The sequence below is a fragment of the Lichenostomus cassidix genome, chromosome 5, assembly GCF_008360975.1.
Source record: "Lichenostomus cassidix isolate B80296 chromosome 5, HeHo_3.0, whole genome shotgun sequence".
Lineage (NCBI taxonomy): Eukaryota > Metazoa > Chordata > Aves > Passeriformes > Meliphagidae > Lichenostomus > Lichenostomus cassidix.
The window spans coordinates 46851105-46862517 of NC_139486.1; the positions used below are offsets into that span (position 1 = coordinate 46851105).

The 11413-nt window shown below is 45.5% G+C and overlaps 1 long non-coding RNA gene across 1 annotated transcript; it reads right to left on the minus strand.

The window, feature by feature from the left end:
• Positions 1 to 858: 858 nt before the first annotated feature.
• LOC146436545 (uncharacterized) lies at positions 859 to 6752 on the minus strand. The gene is made up of 3 exons (XR_014852912.1): positions 6539 to 6752; positions 2166 to 2321; positions 859 to 1114 (listed from the first exon to the last, which is right to left on the minus strand). It is a non-coding gene; the product is annotated as an uncharacterized LOC146436545 (long non-coding RNA).
• Between the last annotated feature and the right edge of the window lie 4661 nt (positions 6753 to 11413).

The following is an 11413-nucleotide window of genomic DNA, read 5'->3' on the forward strand; positions in this document are numbered from 1 at the left end:
AAAGAAAAAGAGAGAACAGCTTTCGCCTGTTACTGATTTCCTTTTTGGTTACAGGGGCCATTGTTTGTTTTAATGACAGGAAAAGAGAGCTGTCAGAAGACATTTGCATAGTGCAAATAGGGTCACAAATCAGAGGGGCTGTGGAGATCATGTAGCAGAGAGCCGACCCCCTTTGGTGTGCAACTACGAGGACAAGGTTGTTTTCTGTAGTAATGGGGAAAAGCTGAGAGTTTTTCCACATGCAGCTGAGGACTCAAACAAATTTGGGGGAGAAAAGCTTCCTGCTTGTGGCAGGGTCTGCCGGGCTCTCATGAAGGCGTTGCTGTTTGTTTATTTTCCTAGCTGTGTGCTTAAGACGCATTCTTTGAAAATTTAGCTGATGGGTCTGTTTGTATAGACTGCACTGCTGGTGAGTTAGACCAGGGGTTTGTGTTCATTTGGGAAAAGAGAAAGAATCCTGGCCATCAGAAATGTTTACTATATCAGGAAATGAATTCACTACTTGAGGGTTCCAGTGGATATAAAACAAAAATTAAAACAAGAGCTTTGTATAAACCCACTTTGTATTGTCTCCTCCATAAACAGCCCCATACGTGACAGAGCTCGGAGTGAGTGAGAGAGGTAGTTTTATTGGGGCATGTGGAAGTGAGTTAATTGCTGTCGTTTTTTGATTTTTTTTGCACATGTTGGTGAGTTTAAAGTGAAATCTGGTTGTCTTTTCTTTCTCCCATTCCAGGGAGAGCTGAGCCTTTGCTGAGAAATAACACTAGGCAAAATGACTTCAAGCTGTCACCATTACACAACCTAAACTTTATTTCTTCATTAATGCATTACAGAGCAAAAAAACAATGAGAGCATTCCTCTGGAATGTGTGTTTACTGAGCACAAAATGATATGTTTACTGAAATAGCAGTTGCTGCCGGGTTACCCAGTGGGAGAGAGCTTTCTCTTACCACACCGGTCCGAGATCTCGGTGTTGCTCTGCTCCGTGGCCTTTGAGGTCGGTGATTTCCCCCTTGCCAAGAGGGTCCTGTGGGAAAAAGCAGTGGTGGTTCTGGCCAGAGCTGAGGCTCAGCATCATCCAGTGGCACCTTTCCGGTGGCTCCAGCAAGCCCTGGAGGAAGGGAGAAAAAGGAGGGGGATTTCAAGGCATCCCTTTCTGGAAAAAACCTGAGTCAGAGGAGAAGGGGCTAAACCCAGGATTTCAGGGTGGGTGTCAGCACTTCTCTTGGCATGGGAGCGAGAGAGATGCACAGAGCAGAGGACAGGTGCTGGTGCCATGTGGATGAAGACTCCCTGGCCAAAGAGTGGGCAGAGGTGGTGGCTGGGGACTGGCAGAGCAGCTCCTGGGTGCAGCAGCACTGGGAGGATGTGCCACAGGAGGAAGGGTGGGAGGGCAGGCAATGTTCTTTGTGGTCACAGTAGGGAAAATGTAATTCCTGATGGCCAGGATGAGATGGACGTGTTGCAAATGCCCCAAAGAAAAACAGCCAGGGAAGGAAACAAAGGGAGTCAGATAGACAAAGGCAAATAAAATCAGTGATGCAGCTTTCTCCTTTATCCCAAGAGTCAAAGCAAACCATGTGTGTATTAGTACATGTGTACATATGCAGGTGCACACACACACCCACCCTACTATGCACCCAGTCTCATAAATTCAAAGGTAGTTTGTTATTTTCTCTCTATTCCACTAGGATTCAGACAGCAAAAAACACAATAATTAAGGAGCTTTTGCTCAGTACAACTGCCAAGCAGACATCAGGTTGGCTGCAGCACTGTTTGGTGTGGATATGGCTCTCCAGTGATTCATAACCAGCCCAATCGGAACAGGGTTCATCAGTGCCCCAACCAACAAAAACACAACTGCAATGTTTTCAGTTCTTTCCCTTCTCCTTTAAAGAGAAATACACACACACATGCAGGGGAAAAATAGAACTAGAGAGTCCTTTCTAACCTGGTACAGCATATTACACTAATTAAGGGATGCTGTTAGTCATGCATCATTCACGACCCTGCCAAAACTGGGAACAAACAGTCCCTACAATCTTGATAGGACTGTCTGAGCTGAACTTTGCAGAGTTTTCCAATCTGAAAAAGCCCAAATAGGAAACATCTTGCCCCCAGCTAACTCCTGCAGTTGGCAACATACAGGGCAGTGTTCTTACCCTGAGCTGCTTCTCTGTTGATATTTTTGTCCAGCAGTGACTTCAGGGCAGGTGAAGGGCTCTGCAATTGTCCTGTGCTGTCATCTTTCCACTGGGTTGCAGCAGAGACTTCAGAGGCTCCATTTTGGGTCAGCACCCCCCATGGTGGGAATGTCCCTGGAAACAAGGAGGAAGTTGAACCTGGACATCACCTCTGCCCTGGAGGTAAAAGCGTCTCCTTGCTGAGATGGCCTTTTTTCTGGTTACTGTAGTGTTCATGCTTTTGGTGTCTTGTTTGGCACCACAAGGACAGGGGGTCACTGCTGCCAGGAGAGCCAGAGGCATCCATCATACCTGCCCCCAGCCTTTCCTGGTGAGGTGTGAAGGAGGGCTGCAGAAGTCATACAATCAAAGAGTCATTAAGATCGGAAGAGATCTTTAAGATCACGAAGTCCAACTATCAAGTCTTTCAAGGTGTCTCCAGCCGTGGCTGAGAGGGGCCAGGAAAGTGTGCTATTTGTATACGTGCCATGAATGCATCTCGGCACCACACTGAGAAGGATTGACAGGAGCTGCAGAAAGGCTGAGTAAAATTTTCCAAAATACCTAAGTGATGTGGAAGCCTCCTGTCCTATTTTTAAAATGTGACTGAAGCACGTGAGACCCAGAGCCTTAAAGGTACCTCTGCAGACAGCTTCTGTAGAGCTGGGCACCTAAAAGACCATTTCCATCCCACTGTCCTGGCCATCCATCCTCCCCAGTCTGGGGTCCTCCTCTGTCTCAATCACATCATTCCAGCCCCTCACACTCAAGAGGAGGTTGCCTCTTCTGCAAGTCCTGCAGGGACCTGCACAGACCTCTGTCTGTCCCACAGCAGACATCTCCTCTCTTTCCTTCCACTAGTCCCCCCAGAGCTGCATTGAACTTGAGTTTTGCTTCCAGCCATGCTGCCCCTGATTTTTTTCTCTCCTTCTTTCCTTTGCTTTTCCAGAAGCCCCTGCTGGGTGGTAACTCTTCACCAGCCCAGCCAGCCTCCAACTGGGGATTGACCCTCCCAGCTGCTGTGCAGGCACATTGCTCACAGCAGTACTTGTAACTCCACGATAGGCAGAAAGGTGACTTTAGCTGTGTCTTTTCCTGCTGGCCAGTGGGGTCTGTGAGCTCCAGCCCGGATGGCTTGGCCTAAAATATCTCAGGCTGCTTCCTCAGCAATGAAATGTCTCCTATTATTGCTGCTGATTATTGCTAATGACAAAGGCAGGTGGCCGGGGACGGCAAAAGGAGAATGGCAAGACTCAGAGAGATGGGAGAAGATAAAAAGGTCAAAAAGCAGTTATTTTAGCTGCCGGCTTTGTGCAATTTTGGAAGCAGAGGACTGTTTGCATTAGATGTAGAAAGCACAGGTTTTAGTGGCAACAGCACACTCTTCCCACTCCGTGTTTTTGCAAAACTTTCTGCCTATTTGTAGCACCTCCTGCTGTATTGCTCACACCAGCCCTCCTTGCTCAAGAAATATACTGGAGCCATACGTCGGAGCCGTATGTCTCATCGGCATAGTGAGACTCGAGCAGAATCTATTGCCAGAGGCAGAAATACTCTCATGGATTCAGCCAGTAGAATAGGTGGAAATTTTCCAAATTTCTTCTTGCAGAGGGAACATTCATCCTCATGAAAAATGTGGAGGGACTGAAGGGAAGGCTTAATAATGACTTTTATGACATGTCCTTTCCCATTTCTAACTTCTTTTAATTGTCTTTTCTATCTTACAATGCCCTTGTGGAGCCCCTACTCTCTCGCTGATGTCAAGGCAGGAATAGTGAGGAAAGAAATATTGTCACCCAAGCTGCGGTGCTGAAAGCTCCTTCTTGTCAGCACTGATACAAATAACCATATAGATACCGGGATGTGCTCCTAAAGTTTCTGCCATTGCGCAAGGGCCCTTCTGGCCTCTCAGCTGCTGCTGCAGTGCAGTGCTCCTGGCTTTCCCATGTCTCTCCCAAGAAAATCCTTTTCCTATGGGCCAGAAGATGGCATGGAGGGTGCTGCTTCACAATGGTGAGGCTGGAGGGAGAGGTAGGTAGGAGAAGATGAGGGTTTGCAGAACACCATGAAAGGCAGGCTGGGTGCTGTGAGCCTGGACACTTCAGCTGGGACTCAGCAGGAGTGTCCTCCAAACACCATCTCCATAGTAGGAATTCGCCTAACTTCTAAATGCCAGAATGTCTATTTTACTTTACCTTGGAGTCGCATGATGCCGGTAGAGCCATCAATGATTTGAGCTGGTTTCTCTGCAGCCAGTCACTTGCTGAGCCCTGAGCCACCACAGACCCTTCAGGTACCATCAGTTACATTCCTTCTGGTGTGATGCAGCACTGGCCCTCACACCAGGGAGCTGCAGCCACATAGAAGCCACGGCTGCTCAGATGAAGGCCTCTGATAAATATCCACCCTCCCACTTCCCTGCTGCATGGACCAGATAGCTGCAAGCCAAAGCCATTACTCAGCGTATCATCAGGTGTGTAGCTGTGTCCTGAGCACTCCAAATTGGCAGGGAGATAACTATTGGAAGGAAGCTGAAGCCAAAAGGGCTGCAGAATCTGGCCAAATCTGCTGTCAGTTTTAAAGCTGATTCTGCTGTTCCTCCCGTGGAGCAAAACAACCATATTTTTCATTTTGCAAAGGACAAAGCTCAACAGGGCTTTATTTTTTTCTTTTTCTTTTCTGGCTTTTTTTTGGTTGCGCTTGCTAGGAATTTATTGAATGCTGTTACATTATTCTTCTTGCTGTGAGGAAACAGTCTGACTGCCCTCCCAAAGTTTGGCTACTGAACAACTAGGCTGCATGGGGCTTTTTGGCCACTGGTGAGGCTACTGTCTTACATGGTGGCCTATGAATGTCCTTCAAACACTTGGCATTGAAGAGCTTTGCCGTCAGCCTCTGGAAGTTCCCCTATCAGTGGGAGGTGAGTGGGTAGCACAGCTTTTGGGCTCAAAGAGAGCAAAAACCTACTCCCATAAAATCTGTACCGCAGCATCTGGTTTGGTTTATACTCTGTGTGCTGCATTTCAACCTGGGAGAGTGGCCTTGAGCTGCTCAGGATTTGTGCTGCATGGGCCAGGGCTTTTGGGAAAGGTGCCCCATTCCCTGGCATCTGCAGTTTGTCCCAAGGGCTGAGAAATGCATAGTGCTTTGGTGGGAAATTTGTAAAACTGAACCTTCCTTCCCTATTCCTTCAGTGGAAAGTATGGGAGGAAAAAGCCTGCAGTGTTTTCTTGGGATAGGAATGAGCGGCAGAAACAGGTTGCGAGAAGGGACAGTAGCACAAACAGAGCAGCAAATTGTACTCTTCTCTCCTCCTAGCTATCCACCATGATTTTGCACCTGACCCACCCACCTCCCATATACAACAAAAATTTGGTGCTTGGCCACCTGCCAGACATCCTCTTTCTGTGCTGGAGCTGGTCTCATTCAGGGGAAAATTCCCCTGCCCTGGAGAAACCAGATCGAGAAGCAGTTTCCCTGGGTTTGTTCCATTATTCATTGTTATCCTCCCCTCGGGCCGCCCTGAACAATTTCCTTCCCCTCCCCTCCATGTACACCCTTCAGATGGTTTTAGAATATGGCACTGAAAAATAAAGTTTAAAAAAAAACCGCCAAATACCCAAGGCATTGAAAACATTCAAATATATTGCTCAGCTCTTTCCTCCCTGCACCATTGTCTTAGGAAGGCTGGCACGGGACCAGACTTCTTTCTTATTACCAATCTTAACTATTCCACTGGGCATCGAAAAATAAAGCCCTATAAAAGTCACTAATTAAATAAGTTCTCCCATCTGACCTAATACAAGCAACATGGGAGGTTGCGTGATTTTTATTTTTTTTTTTTAGTCTTTTTTTTTCCTTTTCCCTCCTTTTTGTAGAGCCCACTTTCCTGACGGGGATTCGTTGTTTTTCTGGTAGGGGAGAGGGATTTCAAGGTCACGGAATGAATAAATGATGATAATGCGTGGCCGCGGGGAGAAGCGAGCACAGTGAGAGCACGACGAGCACGACAGCAGCCGAGGTGCTTCCTGCCTGCCCGGTCCCTTCCAGCGAGGACAGGGCTGCAGTTGTCCCTCCCTGTGGCTGCTGAGTGTGTGCTCAGCCTCCCTGCTTTTGTTTGCCATGGTGGCTGCTTGTTTTTTTAATTATCATTATTATTTTCTTCTCTCACGACTCAAGAGTGGATGATTATCTCATCTGAGTGTCCCCCACCCCAAGGCTCTGTGGGGCTCCTTGGCTCCAGGCCTTGTGGGATGTGGGCTTGCCCCAAAGCAAGCGAAACAGAAAATTAACAGCTGTATTTCCTGTTGTTCTTGGGAATTTTGGGTGGATTCATGGAGACAGATACTCACCATGCTCAGCCATGGTGGTTCCAGTGCTGTGTGCCCGTGCTCGCTCTTTCTCTCTGCTCCTTGAGCATGAGCCCACAAGTGAGATGATTTGGGCAGCTCACTGCCCACCGCCAGGGCTGCACAGGCAGCGCTTGTTCCTTTTCTCCTGACTCACTTGCTAACGAGCTTTCCTCTTGCGAGAGCATCCTGAGGTTTTCTAATAACAGGAAGTGGCGTGCTGCCTGCCCCGGGGTCCAGCCGCATGCGGGAAGAGGTGTGGCTGCCTCCAATTTCGAGGAACACCAGTGTCATGACCTGCCCCAATCTCAGCGTGCTTTCTCCTTGGCGTCCGCCTTGCCGCCTCCAGCACTATTACTCTTTGTTTCACTACTACCTGAGTAACCCGAGGGATTGCCACCAGGATTGGCCCTGCAGAGACAGACTTCTTGGGGGACAGGATTGCAGCTGATGAAAAGTGGCAGGTAGGGATGGCGATGCTGAGTCCAGAGAAATGTACAAATGTACATTTCTGCTGTGGTTGCCCTGGTTTGGGTTGTCAAAGTCTTTAGCGAAACAGGTGCTGAAGGGTTCGAGGATCACCAGAGGATTTCCCAAATCTCTTTCCCTTTCTAAATGCAGAATCTCTGGCAGTGAAGGGTCTTGTCCTTTAATGAAGTGATGGATGGGATCTGCCCAGCCAGACAAGCTCTTCATCTGGAGAGCCAGGCAGCACAGATCCCTGGGGACGCCTCCCAGCAGTCCTGATTTAGCTTATTCTAGGCCATGCAGAGAATTATTAGCTGCAGGAGTCTGCCTCTCTCCTCTCCTCGTTGAGACTACTTTTCCTATTTTAGCTCAGTGCTTTGCTTTCCCCCCACACGAGCTATTTATTCTATAGCTTTTACACTATAAAATCTAGGAAAAATAAACAGCAGCTGAGAGAGGGCTGTGGCTATCAGGGAGGGCAGGGATGTTGCATGGAGCTGGGAGAGGGTGGTGGGAGCCTTCCCTAATGTTACCTCATGGAGTACAGTCCCTGAGCCGGGGCCATGGGGAAGCCATGCAACATCTGCCCAGCTTTATTCCCGTGGCTATCGTGGTTAAGCACAGCTGTTCGTTTCGAGCACAAGGTAGCAAAACAAACCAGAGCCACCTCATGGAGCCAGCAGGCTTGTTGCTTAACCCATGGAAAGACTTCACATGATTTTTCTGTGACCAGTCACTTCCAATCTTCCGTGAAATGCCCCCCGGCCATTAACGTTATGTGAATATTCCTGTGTACTCATTTATTAATGAGAGACTCGTGGAAATGACAAACCCTAAACAAATGCAGGAGACTGTTCATAGAACAATTATATTTGCTTTGCACCAGCTTGTGGCCTGGAAAAAACATCCCTGCATTTGGATCATGTCAATCTAGTCATGAGACAAATATGTTGTGTGACTTGGCTTAAGTGATGGGGCTCTCCACTGGATTTCCGAGGGTTGGTGAGCATTTTGGGACTCAGCAAGTTCCAATTCAGTTGACATTTCACACGAGTTGCATTATTTTTCTGTGCACCATCTGTAATCTCAAAAGGCTCCCTGCCTCGTGGGTCTTGTGCTGAATATGTGGTGGGAAAATATCAAAGATACCTGCCCAGGCCTCTTGGGAGATGATTGCCAGAAATGAAAAGCAAATAAGCTGCATACCTAATGCCAGGGTAAGGACAGCATCGAGCAAGCTCGTTGCCAAGCTTTGTAAGAGATCCTGGTGAAGGCATTAGCAGCATCTACTTGGCGTCTTACCCTGCAAATGAAGAGAGAAACCCTTCAAATTTCCATGTTCTTCTCTATGAAGAATATGAGACACATGCACTGTCACCAGTTTATTGCCTCAACAAAGCTGATTAGGAGAGAGGCCAAGGCTTGAGTACAGAGAGGAGCAGTCCTCCATCATTAGCAATGATCACTGAATATTTAATATGATGTCCAGCATCCTAATACACCTCAAATGGGAAGATCTGTGGACTTGGCCCTCTCTCTGGTGACTTTCTCTGGACAGCTGAGGACTCTTGTTGCCATCTTATGTTGTGAACTTCCCTTGCAATACCTATGTTCCTGCAGGCTACCCAGTGGGGTAATTTTATTTTTCCATGGGTTAAGACTGACAGCAAGTATGGATCTTTTGGAGGCTACTCTGGGAGAAGGAGGAGACAAGTCACATTCCTTCTCTGACCAAGAAAGGGCATGGGTAAAAGACAATAATTTACTCTTCTGCAGGTGCTTTCTTTGGGAGGCACTGCCTGTCTCCTGCAAGTTCTTATGCTTTACGGTCAGTGCAGTTCAAGCTGAAAGCTTTTTTGGTGGGAGAACTTAGCAGTGGGTGGGGTGGTAGGAATTAGTGCTCTGCTGGGCAGGAGAGGGCTGCAGGGCTTTTGGTAAGTCAATAAACCATTTGTTATTGAGCAGTAAAGAAAATTATAATTGTCACAAACCTTTTTCTGCAGGAAAATGTTGTCAGTGCATGATGGACGGCTAGGTTTAAGGTGACAGGCAAGCTAAGTGGATCATAAATATATTCCAGCTGAGGCTCTAACAACAAACCTCTAGAAACAGCTTTTAGGTGGTTGGTGCTTAGGGACTTTAAAAGAGAAAATACCTGAGATGTCTCCTACAGAAGGCATGCAAATGGATCACAGTATATTACAGTTGTGTTTGAAGACATTCATAGTCAATATAGAGTATGGGGTGTTGTATATGTAGTCTGGTATGCATGCATAGCTTAAATACATCAGTTCAGCTGTATATTTGCATCCAAGTAAATCTATAATCAAAGGCTTGGTAAAAAGGGTTTGTCTTCCTTTTCTTTTTCTTTTTTTTTTTTTCTGGTAATGCTTCAATGGAAATATCCCCATGTTTCTAGCTTGTTAGGACACAGTCAAGAAGGGAATAACCCATTACACACTTCATTATTTTCCAGACAGCAGAGGAAATCTCCTAGGAATATTTGAAATGTAAAGGGTAGTATAATATTTAAAATCAAATTACATGAATTTTGATAAAGTGTCAGCATTTGCAAATGATAATGCTAATGCTGATTTTTGGGGAGCCATTACTCAATCTGCATCTCAGTAGCAAATGAGATGAGGATTGCCTTATAAACAGTTGCTCTGATCATTTTCTAAATGATACGACAAAATATGGTATATATTGATCCCTCTTTTTTACCTTTCCTTATTTGCAAATCAAAGCTTCAGAATTATCTCTGATATTTTACAACATCAGCCTCTGAGATACAGAAATGTTGAAGCAAATCCCTACATGCAAGCAGCATTTGATAGGCTAAAATATACTTTATGATAGTCTTAAAACCAGAATTACCCAGTCCAGTACATGCTGAAATTTACAGTGGTGCATTAAAGCTACGACAAACAACCTCTGACAAATAATTTGGTCATAGCTCTTATTTCAGTACACATCAGGGTGAAGCAGTGCAAGTGGAAAAGGATGCTGTTGGGCAGCAGTGGACACTAGCTTTCAGTGCCAGACTCCAGATTTCGACTTCAACAGGCAAAATTATCTTAACCTACTTCAGGCTTTTTTTTTTTTCTGAAAAAAAAGAAAATATTCCTGTTCTTTTTTTTTTTTTTCAGAAACTCTCTATTTTATAATATGTTTGAAACTTGAGAAGAGACTGGATATGCTTTGTCTCCATGAGAACTGCTTCATTCTGATAGATTTAGAGGAGAATGTGTCTGTGCTCCATGAATCTTCCCTTAAGAAACAGCTGAATGTATTGTTTCCAAACACTAATTCTCTCAACTTCTTAAAATCCCTTGGCACTTATTATATTCATTCCTCACAAGCAGTAGTGAAAACAAATGTTCTTTGTGTAAACAGATTTTGACAGAATGTGGGAAACTTAAATAAATATGGTTATAATATGGTATAAAAATCAACTTCAAATCTGAAGCAAACTTAAAGTGCATGGGTAAAGAGTCTTGTCACTCATCTTCAAAAAATATCCAAACCCAAATATATGCCAAGATGTATTAAAACAGGTAAATATCAGCTCTGAGGCTCCCAACTGCGTCATATGTTTGAAGACACGAGAACTGTGTAAATATACAATGTTCAGTAAAAGAGTTACTCCAAAATGTCCTTTCACATAGAACACGCTCACGTATGTGTTATTCCACTCCAAGAAAAATGAGCATCCTACCAGTGGTGTTTTCCTCAGCTGGCCAGAGGTGTGGGGCGTAGCTCTTCCTTTGGAGTGGGCAATGATGTCATAGGACTGATGGAAACCAAGGGTATTTTGAAACATTTACATGGCTTATTTAAGTTAGGGGGGAAAAAAAGAAAAACGTACTTACTCCAGAAAGCACAAGTGGCCACAAAGACGTTCTATGAGATTGGATACCCTGGGTGGTTTTCTAAGGCATGAGGCCAAAGGCCAAAAGAGCACAGCCACCCAAAAAGTGTCATAATTACCCTTTGGGCCAATGGCTGCATGAAATGGAACTTATGAATAAAGACAAGGAAAACCCATTAAGTAATATTATTGACATGTGTCTGACATCGCCAATAGCCAATCAGCACTCGCCACTTGTGCTCTGGATTTTTGAAATAATTTCTTAATGCAATAAGGGGTTTTCAGTTCAGAATGTCTTTCTACAGATGCTGGAGTATGCAGGTTTGCCAGCTATTCACGTTCCCAGCCTGCATGCTGTTAATAAATTAAAAGTTAAATTGAAGCACAGTAGTAGTCCTCTGTAATATCAGTATTGCGAACAAGTTTCAGCCTCATGCAATAACATCAAATTGCCATATATCAGCATTTCCTAAGCACCTGTCCCTGACAGTGCCAAGCCACTCTGAGAATTACAGGGGGAAGAAATGAGAGAGACCATT